This window comes from Orcinus orca, chromosome 1 (assembly GCF_937001465.1).
Source record: "Orcinus orca chromosome 1, mOrcOrc1.1, whole genome shotgun sequence".
In the NCBI taxonomy this organism is placed as follows: Eukaryota; Metazoa; Chordata; class Mammalia; order Artiodactyla; family Delphinidae; genus Orcinus; species Orcinus orca.
In genome coordinates, this window is record NC_064559.1 from 26232499 (window position 1) to 26251242 (window position 18744).

The window sequence follows — 18744 nt, forward strand, 5'->3', positions numbered from 1 at the left end:
CTACTCATCCACACTTGGTCAACTGAAGGGAAGCTGATTCTTGGTAGAGCCGTCATGTGGCCTTTTGCTTAGAAGGTTCTGAACTCTGAGCCAACCTAACAGCGTAACAGACCACTGGTCACTCAGCATGGTGAGCTGGTCATTGTGAAGGATGCTTGTGAGATAGTTGGCAACATGAAGAGGCTGGGGAGAATGGACACAGTTGGAATTCCTGTAGTCCTTCAGGGGGGCTTTGTTCGGAAGAAACTGTTGTATTTTGGATGAGGGATTGAAATATAGAGACGAAAAGTAGGGTAAGGATTTGGGTTCTTTTCTAGGCTCAGGCAGCTCCTCCAGGGCATCAGCTCTCACCCACAGAAAACTTGGGGCAGGAGAACTTGAGAGAGAGAGTGAGGGCAACTCCTGGTTCAGGGGTCCAGGGGTCTGTCCTGTCCCAGATCCATCATTCATCATGGTTGTGACTCTTGGACAGTCACTTATCTCTCTAAATTTCCACACCCTCCACCATAACATATGGGTTACAGCCCCCACTTTGCCCTCCCCTTCACCCCCAACAGGGCTGGGTGTCAGACATGATAATAGATATTCTCCATGAGCTGTAAAGCATTGTTCCCATGAAAAAGCTGAAGAGTAAGCTTGAATCCCCCCTTTACTTGGAGCCATCAAATCCCTTCCCTGCTTTCAACAGCTACGAAATGTCCAGCTTATTCTGCCATCATTCAGGATTGAACACTTATAGAGCATTTGTGAAGCACCGGTCCTTTATTTTTCAAACATTTTACCTATATTTAATCATTTTTGGCATAGCATGACATAATGCTAAAAGTAGGCCATATTAACATTTATACATCTCAGAACAGGGAACTGAGCCAAAGAGGGATCTACATATCTTTCCCAAGTACATGCTTATTCTAAACGGGATTTGAATCCAGTCCATCAGTCATGGTCCCAATGGTTTGCTGAGTTTCTAGACGTTCTCAGTTAAATAAAGATATTTGCCCACAAAACCTGTCTGTTGGGTGTTTTCATTACACACCAAACTGCAAGATCTTCCTAAGTCCAACTTTGATTCAGGAGGCTCTGCTGGGCAGCTGGTGAGAAAAGGGACCAAAGGATTGAACTGTGAATAAATTATTGCTAATTTCCCCATGGTCTTCTGCCAGCAAGATGTCAATAGTTGTCTCTATTGTAATGCATTTCCCAGGATTCTGCTTCCAGAATGCGAGAAGAAGAAACACTGATCGGAGGTCAAGAATATCAACCCCAGGCTGGGTGAAAAGGATCCACATCCGGCCACATTTTAGGGTGCACCCTATAAATGACCCAGCTGAAGGTAATGTGGAAAATTTCTCATTAGGTTCACTCAAGAATAATTATTCTAGTTTATTCAGTGCCTCATATTTAAGAAAAAACTATGAAATATTAAGTAGTAGTCTTTTATTTCATGTGTTCAAATTGAAACTTACTAAGCCAGCTGGTACTGTTTTAACCATGGAAGTAAACATGCATTTAAAATTCAACATTTGGTTCATGTTTAAGAGTGAAGATGGTCTCTAGTTATGGTTTAGACATTAGCTGATTTTTGAACATTAGCAACAACACATCCCTCCCTGAAACCATGTTTCGAGATTTCTTTAAATTATTAGACATTATTTAGAACAGGATTATATTGACATAAAAGTTGTACAGGCAATACAGAAAATTCCTGTATCCTATCACTCCAGTTTCAGCTATTAATAATATATAACATATGTGAGATACATTTGTTACAATTAGTGAAACAATGTAAGTATATTTTTATTAATTAAAAGTCCATAGTTCACCTAAAAGTCACACTTGTGTTGTTGTATTCAATGATATTTGAAATATGTACAATATTATTTGTCACCATTATGTTGCCATACAGAAATCTGTACACTAATGTTCATAGTAGCATTATTCTTAGTAGCCAAAAGATAGAAACAATCCAAAGTCCATCAGGTGATGAATGGATAAATAAAATGTGATATATACACAGAATGGAATAATTTTCAACCATAAAAAGGAATTAAAGATTGACTTACGCTACAAAATGAATGATCCAAATAATATAAAAAATATATTACTGTTAGTGAAATAAGGCAGGCACAGAAAGACAAATATTATATGATTCCACTTGTATGAGGTACCTAGTGTAGGCAAACTCACAGACACCGGAAGTAGAAATTACCAAGGCCAGGAGCCAGGAGTAAGGTGGATTACGATTTAATGGGTACAGAGGTTATGTTGAAATGATGAAAAAGATTAAGATGTAGATTGTGTTGATGGGTACACAGCATTGTGAAAGTAAGAAATGCTACTGAACTGTATACTTAAAAATTATGAAAAGCATAAATATTATGTATATTTCATCACAATAAAATAAGTCAAAAATCCAACAGAATGGACGATGAATGAAGGAGCAACATATTTGATTATAAGGAAGCTGAAATAGTCTTGTAACATTTCAAGGAGAAGGGGGATTTGGAGGGACTTTAAAATGGGCAGAGGAGCCGTGGGACTCTATACTGAAGCAGAGTGCAATGTTAGTGTTTAAGCTTTTTCAGACTGACCCTTTCAAATGGATTAGGTTCCCTACAGCTAGAAAGCTAAAGGTTCTCTTCCTCATTTCTGAAATGTTCCTCCCCTTTGCCTTCCTCCACCCACCATGGAGGTTTGTCCAACAGCACCTCAGTCCACACTCATTAACCACCTGCATCCATACACTCCCACCCTGTGTCCACATTAAGGAGGCTCTATGAGTAATTCCTGAACAGCATCACCAGTGTCCTGACACTTACTCTGTGTCCTCCTAGAGCCCCCTGAGGACCTATTGGAGGAACTGCCCTATGTGAGGGCAGAGGAAGAGGCTTCATCTCCCTCCAGGGTAAGCTCCCCTTATTTATCAGAGATTAAAAGTTTGCTTCATTTCTTTTCTTTTCCAATTGATTTCAGATATGAAGATCTACAATGTTCAAGACAGCTGATGTATACAATTTTGCTTGGTTGGATGAATGTTGATTGAAGGTCTTTCCCAACAGATAACTCATTCAAAAGGCCATTTAAAAAATGACAACATCGGTTAGAAACTGTATAGTCAGACACACTTTCTTCAGCAGAAAATTTCCCTCTTTGAAATAGAATTTTGTATTTGCTCCTCAAAATGGACCTGAGAGATTTTCCAGGCAAAGCTCCAGCCTTTCCCACAGCTGTCTTCTCTGTTTTCTTTCGGGACCATTGACTCAACAACAGTTTCCCATTTGGTTTTCTGAGGACAAAAATGTGATGAAATACCTGTGTCCACAGAGCACAGGATGCTGAGATCCTTACACTGTTTTCTATTCTCTAATCACAGGTGGATGGGACAGCAAAGAAAAACAGTATGTATTCAGAGATCCCCCCTCTGCTGAGGAACAATCTAGTTGATGAAGAAGGTGGGACTCTTGCTGGCTTTGCTTGGAGAGACACCCTGATTCATGGTCCCTACAGGGATGAGGGCTGGGGGTGTAGAGCTAGAGACTGATTTCCCAGTAAAGAGCTATGCCCAAGTTCTATGTTCCTGGAAGTAACTGCATCATTTAGATGATGTGGGTTTGTGTGTATCAGGGTTGGGGTGGGGTCCATGTGTGAGCCTATGTGGTGTGATTGTGAACCTGCATGCGTGAGTGTGTGTGTGTTTTCTCAGGAGATATTTCCCTCTTACACAGCACAATTCGCCTGTCAAAATCTCATCACCACTGCACACTGTCTGTACATTACCTTGTTCTTCCCTCAGCACACCTGTTGCCCAGGTTTGGTTAATATTCCTTTTCCTCAGAAGGAGATGGTGCAGAGATAAATGTTCTAAGCTGTTGACCTCCTAAGTGGAAAAGCCAAACTGAGAACCCAGGGGTGGGTCCCAATGTGGATGCTCTGGACCCCTGACCTGCACTTACCACTCAGCCAAGGGATCCTCAGTCATGGAGCAAGGGAGTCCCTGCATCCGTGTCCATGACTGGAAGCACTAGCATCTCCAAAGGTCCAGACCTTGCCCATCAGGTGGCCTTAGTGGTCACAGAACCCAGGGCAGCTATGGGTGGACTTATCAGTTGACTTTGGCACAGTCATTAGTGTGAAATTCACCTCAGGACCTGCATTCTCCTGGTCAGCTCACAGATTCTGAGAGGTGTGAGACCCCATGTGTACAGTACAGGTCATATCTGTCAGTGCTGGTGTCATTGCTTAAACAAGGCCAAAAGCAGATAAGAATCAGGGAGATATTTTATTGTATTGGATAACATTACCATAAGCCTTAGAATTGGTCATCTCCTGTAGCCCACACCCAAGGACTCAAAGTGCAACCTGATTGTTAGCCTGTACAAATCTCCTGCACAGCTGGGTTAGAGACAGGCTGTGCTCAGTCCGTGCTCCCTCTTCATAATGAAGTGTCCCACCTATGGAACAGCCCTCTAGAGTATGGACAGCCCCTGACTCAGTGGACATATGTACATTGTATAGAAAACAAAGACTGGGAGAAAAATATGATATGATTGATAGTGGCTGTATCTAAATGGTAGGATTTCAGTTTTGTCAAATCTTGTGTATTTGATTTTCTTTAAGACAAGTGATTAGTGAATAAATATAGCATATTTTGTCTAGGATTGAATTCAGTCCTTTAATAGAGGTTGCTGTTAATCAACTATAAAATATTATACACTAGAAGACATGATAAATACAGTAGCTGGAATTGTGGATGCTGGGGGAAGAGTGATCTGGGAAAAATCAGGAGACAGTGGCAATTTAGCAGAAGCTCAAAACAGGCAGGATGGGTCATGGGTCTCTGTCATTGAAACAGAGCATGCATTTTAGGATTTACCATTTTTTAGATCGACTCTTCCCTTTTGATTAGGCTCCCCTTAGCTAGAAAGCCAAAGCTCTGTTTTCATTTCCTTCCTCTTGTCCTTTGCCTTCCTTCATCCCCCAAAGAGGATGGCCCAACACCAGCTCAGCCCACACTTACTAACCTCCCACATCCATACACACCACCCCACGTCCTCATCGAGAAGAAAGCCCCTGAGTAACTCCTGAGCAGCATCACCAGTGTCCTGACACTTACTCTGTGCCCCTCCAGCTCTCCCTGAGGATGTGGCGGATGACCTGCACTGTGATAGGACAGAAGAAGAGGTGCTGTGTATCCACAAGGTAAGCTGGATTTTTTTCTGGTCTGAGATAGAAATATTGCTTTATTTCTCTTTCAATAGAATTAAGTTACGAATATTTGAGGGTATTCATTCCAGATACATACAGTTCCCTTGGTTGGGAGAATGTGGAGTGAGAGTCTGTTACCAACTCATGGTGCCTGATTCCACAGGACATTAAAATTGACAGCATGCGGGCTTCCCTGGTGGCGCAGTGGTTGAGAGTCCGCCTGCCGATGCAGGGGACACGGATTCGTGCCCCGGTCTGGGAATATCCCACATGCCGCGGAGTGGCTGGGCCCGTGAGCCATGGCCGCTGAGCCCGCATGTCCGGAGCCTGTGCTCTGCAACGGGAGATGCCACAACAGTGAGAGGCCCGTGTACCGTAAAAAAAAAAAAAAAAAAAAAAATTGACAGCATCCATTACAGCCTGTAGAGTACGGAGCTCTCTCTAGGAAAAGAATTCTGTAATTTCCAACCTAAATGGACTTGGAAGTTCCATCCTCCAAGCAAAGTTCTTGCCTTTCAGCCTGAGTAGGTTTGCTCTGATAGCCCTTGCTGGGTTCCCTGGACCACTGTTTCTTATCAGGTTTTCTACTGTCACCAAATGAACAAAAGACGTGAGCATCACTGTGATCTTATCCTCATAGTGTTTTCTCTTCTGTAATTGCAGGTGGTCTTCACAGAACATGAAAATGGTATGTATTCTGGAATCAGTCACTTGGGGAGGAAAAACTTTGAAGATGAGAAAGTGGGACATTCTTGCTGGTTTTAATGTAGAGGCCAAACTGATTCCAAATTTGTGCTGCGAATGAGAGTAGGGGTCCTGGTGATAGAAAGTGATTTACAAGTAATGTAACCAATTACTATAGTCCCAGGAAGAAGCTGTATTACGGTTAGGTGGTGTAGGTTTGTGTGCATGGGACTGGGTGTGTCCGTATGTGAAATGAGTGGTATGATTCTGTGTGTGTATGTGAATTTTTTGTGTTGTGTTTCCCTCGATTTATGTTCCCCTAAACGTCACTGTTACTGGTGCCAACTTTCTAAAAAATATTCCCATCACCGTTGCATCATGAATGGGTATGGATATAAAAGTAAATAAACTGTACACTTTCAGTGTGTGCATTGATTTTATACCAAGTGAGCCTCATTTCACCTGGAAAACAAATCCTATCACCACTCAGGCAAATGTTTACTGAATTCTTTTTTTTGTTTTTTTTGGCTGCGTTGGGTCTTCGTTGCAGTCCGCGGGCTTCTCATTTCGGTGGCTTCTCTTGTTGCGGAGCACGGGCTCTAGGTGCACGGGCTTCAGTAGTTGTGGCGCACGGGCTTAGTTGCTCCATGGCTGCATTCTTAATGAACAAAACTGGGTTTCAGAATCCCTACTACTGGGTCAATTACAACTTCATTTAATAATAAATCTCATCTCTTAGTAGGTCTCATAGCATTCTGAATGGTTATGATACATCTCTCTGCCACTTCCCTCATTCTGTTTCCTATTAAAGCCTTGGGATGAGTCCTCCCCCCTTACCTGAAGCACCTATTGCTGGGCAGGCCTCCTTCCTTTTGCAGGGAGCCCCTGGTTGTACCCACATTCCACACCCAGTTCTGGAGGAGTCCGAGAAAGGAGGAGCCTCCAGGAGTAGATGGAGGAAATTCACTCCACCTTTCTGCTTTGAGGCTAATATTCACTATCAGATTCTGTGCTAAGAAAACAAAATGTCCTTCTCCTGTGGAAAGTCTGTCTTCCATCACTTGTGCCGGCCCTGTTTCTGTGTGCTGGGCAAGAAACACTGAATACAGTGAAGACAGAACCAAGAGATCTACCCCAGGGATTGAGCTTAGGGTAGGCACTGACTCCCTTCCCAGGAGGGCGGAGAGGAGGTTATGCTTTGCAAGGTGGGACAGAGAAACCAAGCAGTGTGACAAGAGCATCTCCACTCATGTTGCTGTGCAAACTGCCAGATGAAGTAGGTTCTTGGTATTTTCTGAAGGCTTTTGCAAGAAAACAAGTCTGGGAGTAAAGTCAATTAAAACATGGAAAGTTATACTTAAAAATTTTTTTTCGATAGTGAGTCCTTTGAGAAATACATACTTTAGTAGAATATGATTGCCTTATATGTGTCAATATTTTCCCCACCAAAGAAAAAACTGAAAATGCTTGATTGTAAAATGTCACTTGTTTACCCAAGAAACTGTCCATGAGTAAAGTTGTTCTAGAAATCCTCCATCCCTAGGTCGTAGTTTCCTGAAAGTGCTGAGGGGAACCCTGGTGTGTGATTCAGTGCCTGCTACTCACAGGGAGGCTCTAAGAACTCAGAGGCCCGCCCAGTGGACCCCACGTGTGAGGACAGGATTGGAGCCTCAAGCTGGACTTGAAGAGGGAAATGCTTTAGAGAAGTGGAAGGAGATACAGGAAGGGCACCTGAGCCATGGGGGTGTCAGGGGTGGTTGGTTTAGAGATCAAGGAAAAGTGTACACCTGAGCGCAGCCTGGCCCACATTTAGGATGCTATTGGTGCTTCTGGTTGAATGGGGAAGAGAAAGGACATCCCCTTCTTGCTGGAGTGAACTCTGGAGAGGTGTCTTCTTTAAAGCCTGGGGAGAGGAGCTTCTCTCCCATTATCTACTTATACCTGTGTACATTCGAGACCCTTCCTTCCTCCTTTCTTCTTTCCCTCTGTTGACTCCCTTTCCTTATTTTTCTTCTTTTTTCCCTTTTTTCCACTTTGTATTTATTTTACGTATGTATATTTTATTGTTGTAAAAGTACACATACAATGAAATCCAACATCTTAACAAGTTTTGAAGTGTCCAGTCAGTCCTGTTGACTACATGCACCTTGTTGTACAGCATGTGTCTAGAACTTTTCCATTTTGCAAATAACACATTATAACCACTGAACAGAGACTTCCCGTGTCAACCTCCTGCCAGCTCTTAGAACTACTCTTCTACTCTCAGCTTCTCGGAGTTTTCTTTCAGTTTTTGACCTTCTGTGACTGGCTTGCTTCATTCTTACAAATGTCCTCCAAGTTCTTTCATGTTGCTGCAGATGGCAGGATTTCCTTCTTTTTCAAAGACTGAATGACATTCCACTGTATGTATACACCACATTTTCTTTATTAATTCATCTTCCCATGGACACTGGGCAGTTTTCCTATGTTGTCTACTGTGTATAATGCTGCAGTGGACATGAGATTGTAGATATCTCTTGGACATTCTTGTTTTATCTCCTTTGTATATAAACCTAAATGAGTGATTGCTGGATTTTATGATAGTTCTCTTAATAATTTTTTGGGGACTTCCATTCTGTTTTCCATAATGGCTACACCATTTTACATTACAACAGGATACAAAACAGGGTACAAAAGTTACACTTCTTCACATCCTTGCCAACATCCGTTAATTTTCTTTCTTTTTTTTTTTTTGCGGTACGCGGGCCTCTCACTGCTGTGGCATCTCCCGTTGCGGAGCACAGGCTCCGGGCGCGCAGGCTCAGCGGCCATGGCTCACGGGCCCAGCCACTCCACGGCATGTGGGATCTTCCTGGACTGGGGCACGAACCCGTGTCCCCTGCATCGGCAGGCGGACTCTCAACCACTGTGCCACCAGGGAAGCCCTAATTTTTTTATAATACACATCCTAACAAGTGTGAGTGGTATCTCCTTGTGGCTTGATTTCCATTTCCCTGATGCTTAGTGATGTTGAGCATCTTTTCATATGTAGATTGACCACTTGTATGTCTTTATGGAGAAATGTCTAGTGAAGCTTTTTACCCATTTTTAAACTCAGTTATTTGCCCGCTGTTTTTTTTGAAATTGCCTTTTAGTAGTTTCTTATATATTCTGGATATTGGTCCCTTATTCAGATACAAGGTTTACACGTATTTCCTCCCATCCTATAGGTTGCCTTTTCATTCTGTTAATTGTTGAAGAGACTATCCTTTCTTCACTTGGTAATCTTAGAACCTTGGCAAAGATCAGTTGGCCATATATATGTGCGTTTATTTGGGGTCTCTCTATTATATTTCATTGGTCTATCTCACTGTCTTGATGCCAGTAGCAGACTGTTTTGACTGCTGTGGCATTGTTATGTGTTTTGAGTTCAGGAAGTATTAATCTCCATCATTGCTCTTTGCTCTCAAGATTGTTTTATCTACTTGGGGGGGTTCCATATGTATTTTAGGATTCTGTCCACTTCTATAATAACGACAAGGAATTTTGTGGGTTGTTGCAATATATGTGTACATCACTTTATGTAGTATAGAAATGTCAACAGTATTTAATAATCCAGTCTATGAACGTGGTATGTCATTCCAATTACTTGTCTCTTCTTTAATTTCTTTCAGCAACGTCCTGTAGTTTTCAGTATACAAATCTTTTACCTCCTACGGGGCCTTTTCCACTGCCTTCCTCAGGTCTTCTAGAGTCAGGGGTGAGAAGGATGGACTCATGAAGAAAGTGAAATCCCTCCCTCCCCTCTGCACCTGCTCTCTGATTATGTCTAGTACAGGTGTACTGGGCCATGCCCTTCACCTCTGTCTACAAGTGGGCCCCTTGCTGGTAATTCCTCTTGGATCTGAGTGTTGACCGTACTATTTCCGGGTCCACAAGGACTCTCCCAATGCCTGGCATGGGTCCAAGAGCCAAAGATATACCTACATACGAATGATCAGGTCAGGCCATCAAATTTTCTTCAGTAAAGAACAACCAGGGGAGGGGTGGCTGGTTGCCTCTTTCTCATCTTTGGATTTCTTAGAGCTGAGCTTTCCAGTGTGGTAGCCACTAACCAAATGTGCCTATTTATAATTAATTTAGTTCAAACAATAATTAACTCATTCTATTAAAAAAATGCAAAAAACACACAATTGCTTTGTCACACTAGCCATATTTCAAGTGTGTCTGTAACATCCGGAATTTCAGGGTGGTAAGCTTGAAGGTGAAAGCTATAAATGGGTCTATAGAAGTGAGGGGTCGAAAGGTGATTTTCTCAGCATCTCTCCCTCATTTGAAATTTTCAACTGTGATCAATGTCTTATTGAAGGACTCTGTCTGCACAGAGCACAGGGGAGGTCTGAGAATCTGGAGGGAAGACCAGAGTGATGCTCTGTGAGCCAGCAAGTCAAGTAGGAGAAATGGGTGGGTCAACTTGTATAATAACTTTATGCTCATGGTTGTGTTTGTACAGAATGGATCCTGGAGAGCATACGTAGCAGTGATGCTGATGACAATTCAGGTAGGGAACAACTCTCAGGTAGGATCTAAAGCGAGACGATTCCTAGAACACTTGGGTTCCACCTGCTTCTTTGGAGACTAAGGAAGGTGAATATGAAATCAGGAAGAAGAAGGAAATATGTGTAGAATTCTGATTTGTTCTTTCCATATTTTAATGATACAATAGAGTTATTGTGTCCATGTCCTTTGACCATACTGTGCTTATAGTCATCTTTTCTTGCTTTGCCATTCAGAAATTTTCTTTCTCACAAGACTGCTATTTCATTGCTTATTCACTGCCAAATATGAAAGCTTGGTTTCTGTTTGGTACCTGGAGGGTATTTTGCACAAGGGATTTTGGTTTCATTTTTACATTCACATATGATGGCCATATCCTAGTGGGAACAAAACTCTCATAGTCACTTGACATTGGAGAACAAGTTCTTATAGTGAGTGTCAGGTGGTGGATGAGACTTGAACTCTCTCCCTCTACACTTTCAGGATGTGCAGCTTCACCTTACTTTTGTCCTCACTGTTTATTCCTCATGGAAAGGGCGCTCCCAGAGGTGGTTGAGTCACAGAACACATGCTTTGGGATCACTGCATGTGCTCAGTCTGCTCGTTTCAGCCTCAGCACCTCCCCAAGGCTGATGTGCTGAAGGTGCTTCCATTTGAGAGGGGTCCACGTCCAGCTGCCCCTAGAGACCCTCCATGGCCGGCAGGGATTCTAGAGGACCGTGTGAAGGGGCTGCTGGGCTTGCTTCACACACTGGCTCTCACAGCCCTGCTAACCTGGTCTCCTGGGATTGACCAGGCCCAGGACAGAGACTCAGGGCAGCAGGACCCAGGGTCACTGCTCTTCTCCCCACACCCCAGTCCTGCCTACGCTCTGGTCTTATCCTCAGGCCTACCTTGGTCTTATCCTTCCCAGTTCTTCCAAGGCTGGGGTAAACCCTGGCAGGTACTGTGTGTTTAGGAGGCTTCCCCTGCTGTAGAACTTTTGTTTCAGTATTCCAGACTAAAGGAATTGGGACAAGTTACTTTTAACTCTAATACTGCTTTCATCCTCTCTAAGGGGGTAAGAGACTTACGGAGTTGTTTTGAAGTACCTAAGGTTAGCTCAGGCACAGGACCCTTACTTGTTATGTGAAGTTGGTTGCATATCTAGGCTACTGTGGAAAATGCTGCAATGAACCCAAGTTCATCTCATTGTGATACTGATTTAATTTCCTTTGGATATATACCCAGAACTGTGATTGCTGAATCATATGATATTTCTGTTTATAATTTTATAAGGAACCCCCATACTCTTTTTCATAATAGCTGCACCATTTTACATTCCCGCCAGCAGTGTACAAAGTTTCCAATTCCCCACATCTTGGCCTTAAACTGTTAATTTTTTTCTTTATAATACACAGCCTAACAGGTGTGAGGTGTTGATTTGCATTGCCCTGATGATTAGTGAGGTTGAAAACCTTTTCCTATATCTGTTAGCCATTTGTATGTCTTTTTCAGGAAATGTATTATTTAAGTCTTTGCACATTTCTGAACCCAGTTATTTACCCTTTTTAATTTTTTAACTTGTTTTGCATTTGAGTTGTAGTGTTTTTCTTATATGTTTTGAACATTAGCTCCTTTTCTGATATATGTTTGTAATCTTTCTGTAAGTTATATTTTCATCCTATTGACTGTTGAAAAAGCTATACTTTCCCTATTTGTTCTCTTAGAACCTTGGTGAATTTCATTTGGCCATGTATCTATGAGTTTTCTTGGTGGTTATTTATTCTGGTCTTTAGGGCTATGTATCTGTTTCTATGTCAATAGCATACAATTTTGATTCCTGTGGCTTTGTAATGTGTTTTGAAGTCAGGAAGTGAGAAGCTTCCATCTATGTTCTTTATTCTCAGGATTTTTTTGTCTGTTTGGAGTCCTTAGTGGTTCCATATGTATTTTAGGATCTTTTTTTTTTTTCTATTTCTTTGAAAATGACATTGGGATTTTGACAGGTATTACAATGAATTTATACTTAGCTTTGGGTAGTGTAGAAATGTCAACAATAATAAGTCTCCAGTCTATGAATATGATATGTCATTTCAATTATTTGTTCCTTGTTTAATTCTTTCAGCAGTGGTTTGTAGTTTTCAGTGTACAGGCCATTTACCTTCTAAGGGCATTTTGTCCCTTCCTTCCCTGGATTTTACAGAGTCAGTGGTGAGAAGGATGGCCTCATGAAGTGAGTGAATGTCCCTCCCTCCCTTCTGCACCTGCTCGCTGATTATGTCTAAGCACAGGTGCACTGGGCCATGCTCATTACCTCTCCCCTCAAGTGGAACACCTGTCGGGAATTCCTCTAGGATCTGGGTGTTGACATTACTGTTTAAGTGTCCCCAAGGTCTCATGAGTGCCTGGCAAGTGTGCATGAGCCTAGGAAACACCTACAAATGAATCATCAAATCTGGCCAGCAAACTGCCCTGCAGAAGGTGTTGGGCTGCACCTCTCACGCCTGCAAGCCCTGTACTTGCTCAGCCTCAGGGCTAAAGAAAGAGCCTGGAGTCAGGGACAGAGACATTAATGGTTTAATAGATGGAAGATCTTTCACGTCAGAAGCAAAGTGGTCCTGGAGAGACATCCCACTGTAGATAGCCGATGGCAGGCAGAACACAGCAGCAGCAGTAGCATCATTCTTCACTCTGGGCGGAATAGGGAGGCTACCAGTTATAGGGGGAATTGACAGCAGATGGGCTCATCAGTTACCAGGGAAACCAGCAGAGGGACACATCCCCCTTACCCCCTTGGGCTACGTACCTTCACGGGGCAGAGGTTTTTCCTTTGGTAAACCATCAGCAAACAGCCATCTTGAATGGGTAGACCATACACAAGGGAATAACCAGGGGAGGGGTGGTAACATCCTCCATATATTATATTTATATATATATATATATATATATATATATATATATATATATGGAAAGAGAGAGAGAGGGATGTGTATTACAGTGTGGTAGCCACTAGCTAGATGTGCCTGTTATAATTTATTTAATTCAATCAATGATTAAGTCAATGTATTAAAGTAAAACAAAATAAAATATCCAATTACTCAGTCACATTAGTCACATTTTAAATGTATCCATAAGACTTGTAAACTCATGTTCATGTTTCTACAGAATCGGTTTTGGATAAAATTTGTGGCAATGATGAGGAAGAGGGTACAGGTAGGAACAACACTTAGGTAGGATCTAATGGCAGAGGGTTCCTGGAACTTTAGGGTTATATCTCCTGCTTTGGAGACTGAGGAAGGTGGATATGAAATCAGAAAGAAGAATAAAATATGTGTAGAGTTCTGACTTGTTTTTTTCATATTTTAATGAGAGAAATTGTGTCCTTAGACGTGACTGTGCTCTATAATCACCTTTTCTTGATTTGCTCATCCAAAATTGTCTTTTCCACATGAGCTGCTCTTTCTTGTGCTTGTCACCGCCTAATATGGAAGTTTGGTTTCTGGTTAGCACATCTAGGGTATTGTGCACAGGAGACTTTGTTTTCTTTTGCGTATTGACCTATGATGGACAGAACCTGTGGGTCAAAACTCTCATGGGCCCTTGAAACTGGAGACCAAGTTTTTCTAGAAAGTGTCAGGTGGTGGATGAGAAGTGAACTCTCTCCCTCTGCACTTTCAGGACTTGTGGCTTCACCTCATGTTTTGTCCTCACTGTTTGTTCCTCATGTAAAGGACAGTCCCAGAGGTGGATGAGTCACAGAACACGTGCTCTGGGATCACTGCATGTGCTCAGTCAGTCTCCTTGAGCTCATCTCAGCCTCTGCACTTCCCCAAGGCTGATGTGCTGACATGCTTCCATTTGAGAGGGGTCCACGTCCAGCTGCCCCTAGAGACCCTCCATGGGTTTCAAAAATTCTAGAGGACTGTGTGAAGGGGCTGCTGGGCTTCTTCACACTTGCTTTCATAGCCCTGCTGACCTGGTCTCCTGGGGTTGACCAGGCCCAGGACAGAGACTCAGGGCAGCAGGACCCGAGGTCACTGCACCTCTCAGAACCCACTACTCCATCCAGACAGCCCTGCCTCTGCTCCCCACGTCCCAGTCCTGCCCACCCTGGGACCTTTCTTCACACCTTATCAGGTCTCATTTGTCCCAGTCCTTCTAAATCTCAGGGTAATTCCCAGCAGGTACCATTTATGGAGGACCCTTGTTGCAATATTCTGGCTAAATGAAATTGGACATGTTACTTTCCCTCTGATTTTTTTTCTTCCTCTGGGAAACTTACAGTGGTGTGAGCATTAATTATCTCCCAGATAACTAAGGTCACCCCAGGAAATAGGAGAATCCCTGTTATATGGAGTTTTTTGTCCTTCCCTCCCCAGAGCCCAACACACTATCAGTCCCATGCCAGGTGCTCCCTGGGAGGCATGGATTGGTTAATTAAACAATCGACTGATTGGAGACGGTGGCGATGTGCCCACTTTGGAGAACTCTAGGATTAGTGGTGGTACAAAGAGGAAGGAAAGGAGCAGTAATTAGAGAAGAGACATGAGGAAGGAAGTAGTGAGCAAGCAGAGGGAGAGCAGGAGGGAGGCACGGTCATGGCAGAATCGCATGGAAACCGTGACCACCTGCAGGAGGCACAGGGTGACATGGGCCTCATTCCTGGTCACATGTAGGGAAGTTGAGGGTGGCAACCTTATGTTGGAGGTCAGAGACCCACTACTTCATTGCAGAGGTGGCACCATTGAGGCCCTGGGAGGTCCGTGGAGATGAGGACACAGGGGTCTCGAGGTCACATCCCGACTCTGAATCTCCCCTTTCCTTTCCCACGGCCACCCCAACATGGCTGCTGCCCTTGGACACCAGAATACTACATGGCAGATGACGAAGCTTCTAACAAAGAGAGCAACGAGCTGATGGTAATATATTTCCTCTTGCAAGTCTTTTTCTAAATTTTCTTTTTCAGATCCATAGACTCTTCCTTGTAACCCTTCCCCGTCTCCTCTTTCCCTCTTTTTATGATTGTCGTTCTGGAGGACCTGGTCTCATCCAGGCTCCAGGGGTCCTGGGATCTTATATTAGATCTGTGAACTCTCTCTGCCGGCCTCCTCCCACACTTTCTTAGCATGTCCCTGGCTCCTGACCAGAGGTCCACACCATTGAATCTGTCTTTGTCACCGTGAGTGGCCTGAGCAGGAGATGGGGCTCAAGTCAACAGGTCTGGGCCCACCCAGCCTTAGGGGCCCACCGTGAAGTCTGGCTCTGCCCTGAGCTACCCCATATGGTTGTTTTCCTGCCCTGGGTGGCCTTGGACCTGTCTGACTGTTCTCTTCCTATTCTCTTCCTTCCAGATGTCAAGATATTCTCTGCTTGTCTTGAGAGAAATTTTGGGGGAAGTCACTGCTGATGAAGAGGAAGACCAGGAAGAGGAAGCATGAACGTGGAGGACTGGGGGTGAAAAGGTGGGGCAGACAGTGCACGTGTTCTCCATCCATACGTCCCCAGCTTACTTTTTGGTGCTTCAGAAACACCAGCCAAAACAGTGGGGACTGCTGTTGAGCGTGACCACAAAGGTGGTGACAAGAGGATGGTAATAAACCCTGCAGACAAGTGGAGGATGCCAGGAGCACATCTCCCCAGGGCACACGTACCCATCCACACAAGCCCCCATGGTTGCTGGGCTGCATCCTCTGGCAGCTGTTACATCTGCAGGGGAGGCTGTAGGGCACTGCGGGGCCACCATGTGCATGACTCTAGGAGGTGCTGTTCCAGCGTGTTCCCTTTGAAGAGCCCCACTGGAGTGTTCATCACCTCTCTCTGCAGGACCCAGCCCCGCCCTCCCAACCCCCCTAAAGGCAGCAGGGAGCATCCCCAATTAATCGCTAGCTGTGGTGAGAGGTTGGGGGGGCTTCGACCTCCCCAGTCCCAGCGCTCCTTGGAAAAGCATGAAGAAGACACAGGCACCCAGTGCTCTTGCAAGCAGAGAGCTCACCTAGCCCAGCTCGGCATCCCTGTGGGTGTTTCATAGTCCTGGCATCAGGTAGGGCCACGGCAGGATTCCAGCCTGCCTGGGAGTTGCCCAAGCCCTGGGGGTCCCTCACCCTCTGTGGGGCCCCTGGGGGGCCTGGGTCACTTCACGGGGTGGAGGTTCTCAACCTGGGGTTGGAGGTTCTGTAGATTCTTTTGTGTATGTGTTCAGTTCAAGTTAAGGAAAACCAGAAAGCAGTTCAGTACAGTGCTCATTTGGGATGAGTTAAAGGGGCAGGGTTCAAGTTACTCATGTTCCTTTTATTTGTTTTTCCAATTCTGTCATTAAATAACATAAATATAACTTGTCTTATTACAGTTTTAAAAGCAGTGTCTTCTGTCCACTTTTAATGTTGCAATATGCTAAACAGAGAAAATGTATGTTTTCATTACAGCAGCATAATAACATTTTAAAATTATGAACCTCAGGAGAGTTTGGCTGGGAGTTAGAAAGAATTATAAGGGAAAACAGAAACTCCAGGTGTCTGTCCATTTCCAGTGTGCAGGTCTTATGAGCAGTTACACTGAGTGTAGGATGGAGGGGCAGGTTCACCCACCCACTGTGTCATCAGACCTCCCGCTGCTCCCAGGGCCCAGGGTGGATGGGAATCAGCCTTTTAGTCCCGGATCCCTGAGCCCCCCTGCTTTCCTCTGCCTCAGTCTCACCGTCCAGGGACCTGTCAGTTGAAGGCTGCCCGGCCAAAAGCCCAGGTATAATTGCTCCTGTAGGACATTTCTAGATACTCCCTGCTAGCAGAGCACACGTTCAGCAAAGAGCAGCAAACAGACTCCAGTGCCCTGTGGATCTGACCCCTGGGGACATGAGGGCCCAAGGCCAAGTCCAGGGCCTGAGGAGCCTTCCGGACCTTGCTCACCCTCCCCAGCGAGCCCTCTTCCATCTGACTCTGCACCTCCCCAGTGACTCCATCGCCTGTGTTTGTGCTGCAGGTTCTGGACTCACGCCTGGAAAGGCCTGGACCTGGAGCCCAGGAGCGTCATCTGAACCGAGATCGGGAGCGACGTCACTTCTAGTCTCCTGAGGCCTCTTCATTTAATACAAGCTCGGTTGTTTCATTGCACAGATTTAGTATTAGTTTTAGCTACAGTTTTATCTGTTATTTATATATATATGTTCTCTATGTTCAATATGTATCTATATGTTTGATATTTGTATGTTTTTTTATTAAATTATATTATCTATCTAGTTGCTTTAAAAATAATTTTCTATAAAATAAAACACGTGTATAGAAAAGCACCCTCAACAGAGGTAGAACTTAATGAATTGTTGTAAGGTAGTCACCCTGGTATCTACCACCAAGATCGCGCTCTCTCTCTCACACACAATCCTTATTCAGTCTAAGTTGAGTAAGGAACTGAAAATTTTCTATTTACCATCTGTCCTTATGTCACTTTCTAAGGATTCTGTTTTCTGAAGTCTGTTCATTCCATTGTTCATGGGAACAATATTACCCTAGATCTTTCATGACTTGATGTCAGGACTTTCGATATTCAGTCTGCTTGGCTGGTAAAAATTTCATGATTCATCATTTCTCTCCTTGCATATCTTAAATATGTTTCTCTATTTTCTTCCGACACAGAGAATTTCTCTCCGAAAAGGCTCTTAAAATTCTAATTTTTATTCCCTTCTATTTCTCCTGCGCTTTAATTCTAGCTGCCCAAAGTATTTTTATTTTTAAAGCCTAGTAATTTTTCCACAGTATCATTTGCTATTGGTCATTGCAATTGAATGCTCATTGTTCTTTTTAATAAACAATTTCAAAGCCTTTTTTTTCCAGAAAACTTTGTATCATAATGTTTAATATTTGCTTTGTATCTTTGCTTTGATTTTACTCTTTCAGGGACCTCAACATTCATATGTCAGATCTCTTATGATGATCTTCCACTTTTAACACATTGATCAAATATTTTACAATTTCTTGCTTAATTCATTTTTGCCAGGAGTGTTGTTTTTTTATCTAATTGAAGTATATTTTTAATTTAATTGAACTACAACACAGAGTTCCAGGTACACAATATAGTGATTTGATATTTCTATACATAACAAAATGATCACCACAATAACTCTAAATACCATCTGTAACTAAATTATTATAATATCATTGACTGTATTCTCCATGGTGTACATTTTGTCCCCAGGATGCATTTATTTTGTAACTGGAAGTTTGTAAGTCTTAATCTCTCTCAGCTATTTCTCTCAACACCGCACCCTTCTCCCCTCTGGCAACCACTTCATTGTTCTCTGTATCTATGACTGCCTTACTATTTTGTTATGTTGGTTAACTTTTTTGT

The 18744-nt window shown here is 43.4% G+C and overlaps 1 long non-coding RNA gene across 1 annotated transcript; it reads left to right on the forward strand.

The window, feature by feature from the left end:
• The first annotated feature begins 204 nt into the window (after positions 1–204).
• On the forward strand, positions 205–18182 carry LOC117198497 (uncharacterized). The gene is made up of 8 exons (XR_004479699.2): positions 205–1333; positions 2835–2905; positions 3374–5199; positions 5869–5893; positions 10382–10429; positions 15274–15326; positions 15759–15869; positions 17383–18182. It is a non-coding gene; the product is annotated as an uncharacterized LOC117198497 (long non-coding RNA).
• Positions 18183–18744: the final 562 nt, after the last annotated feature.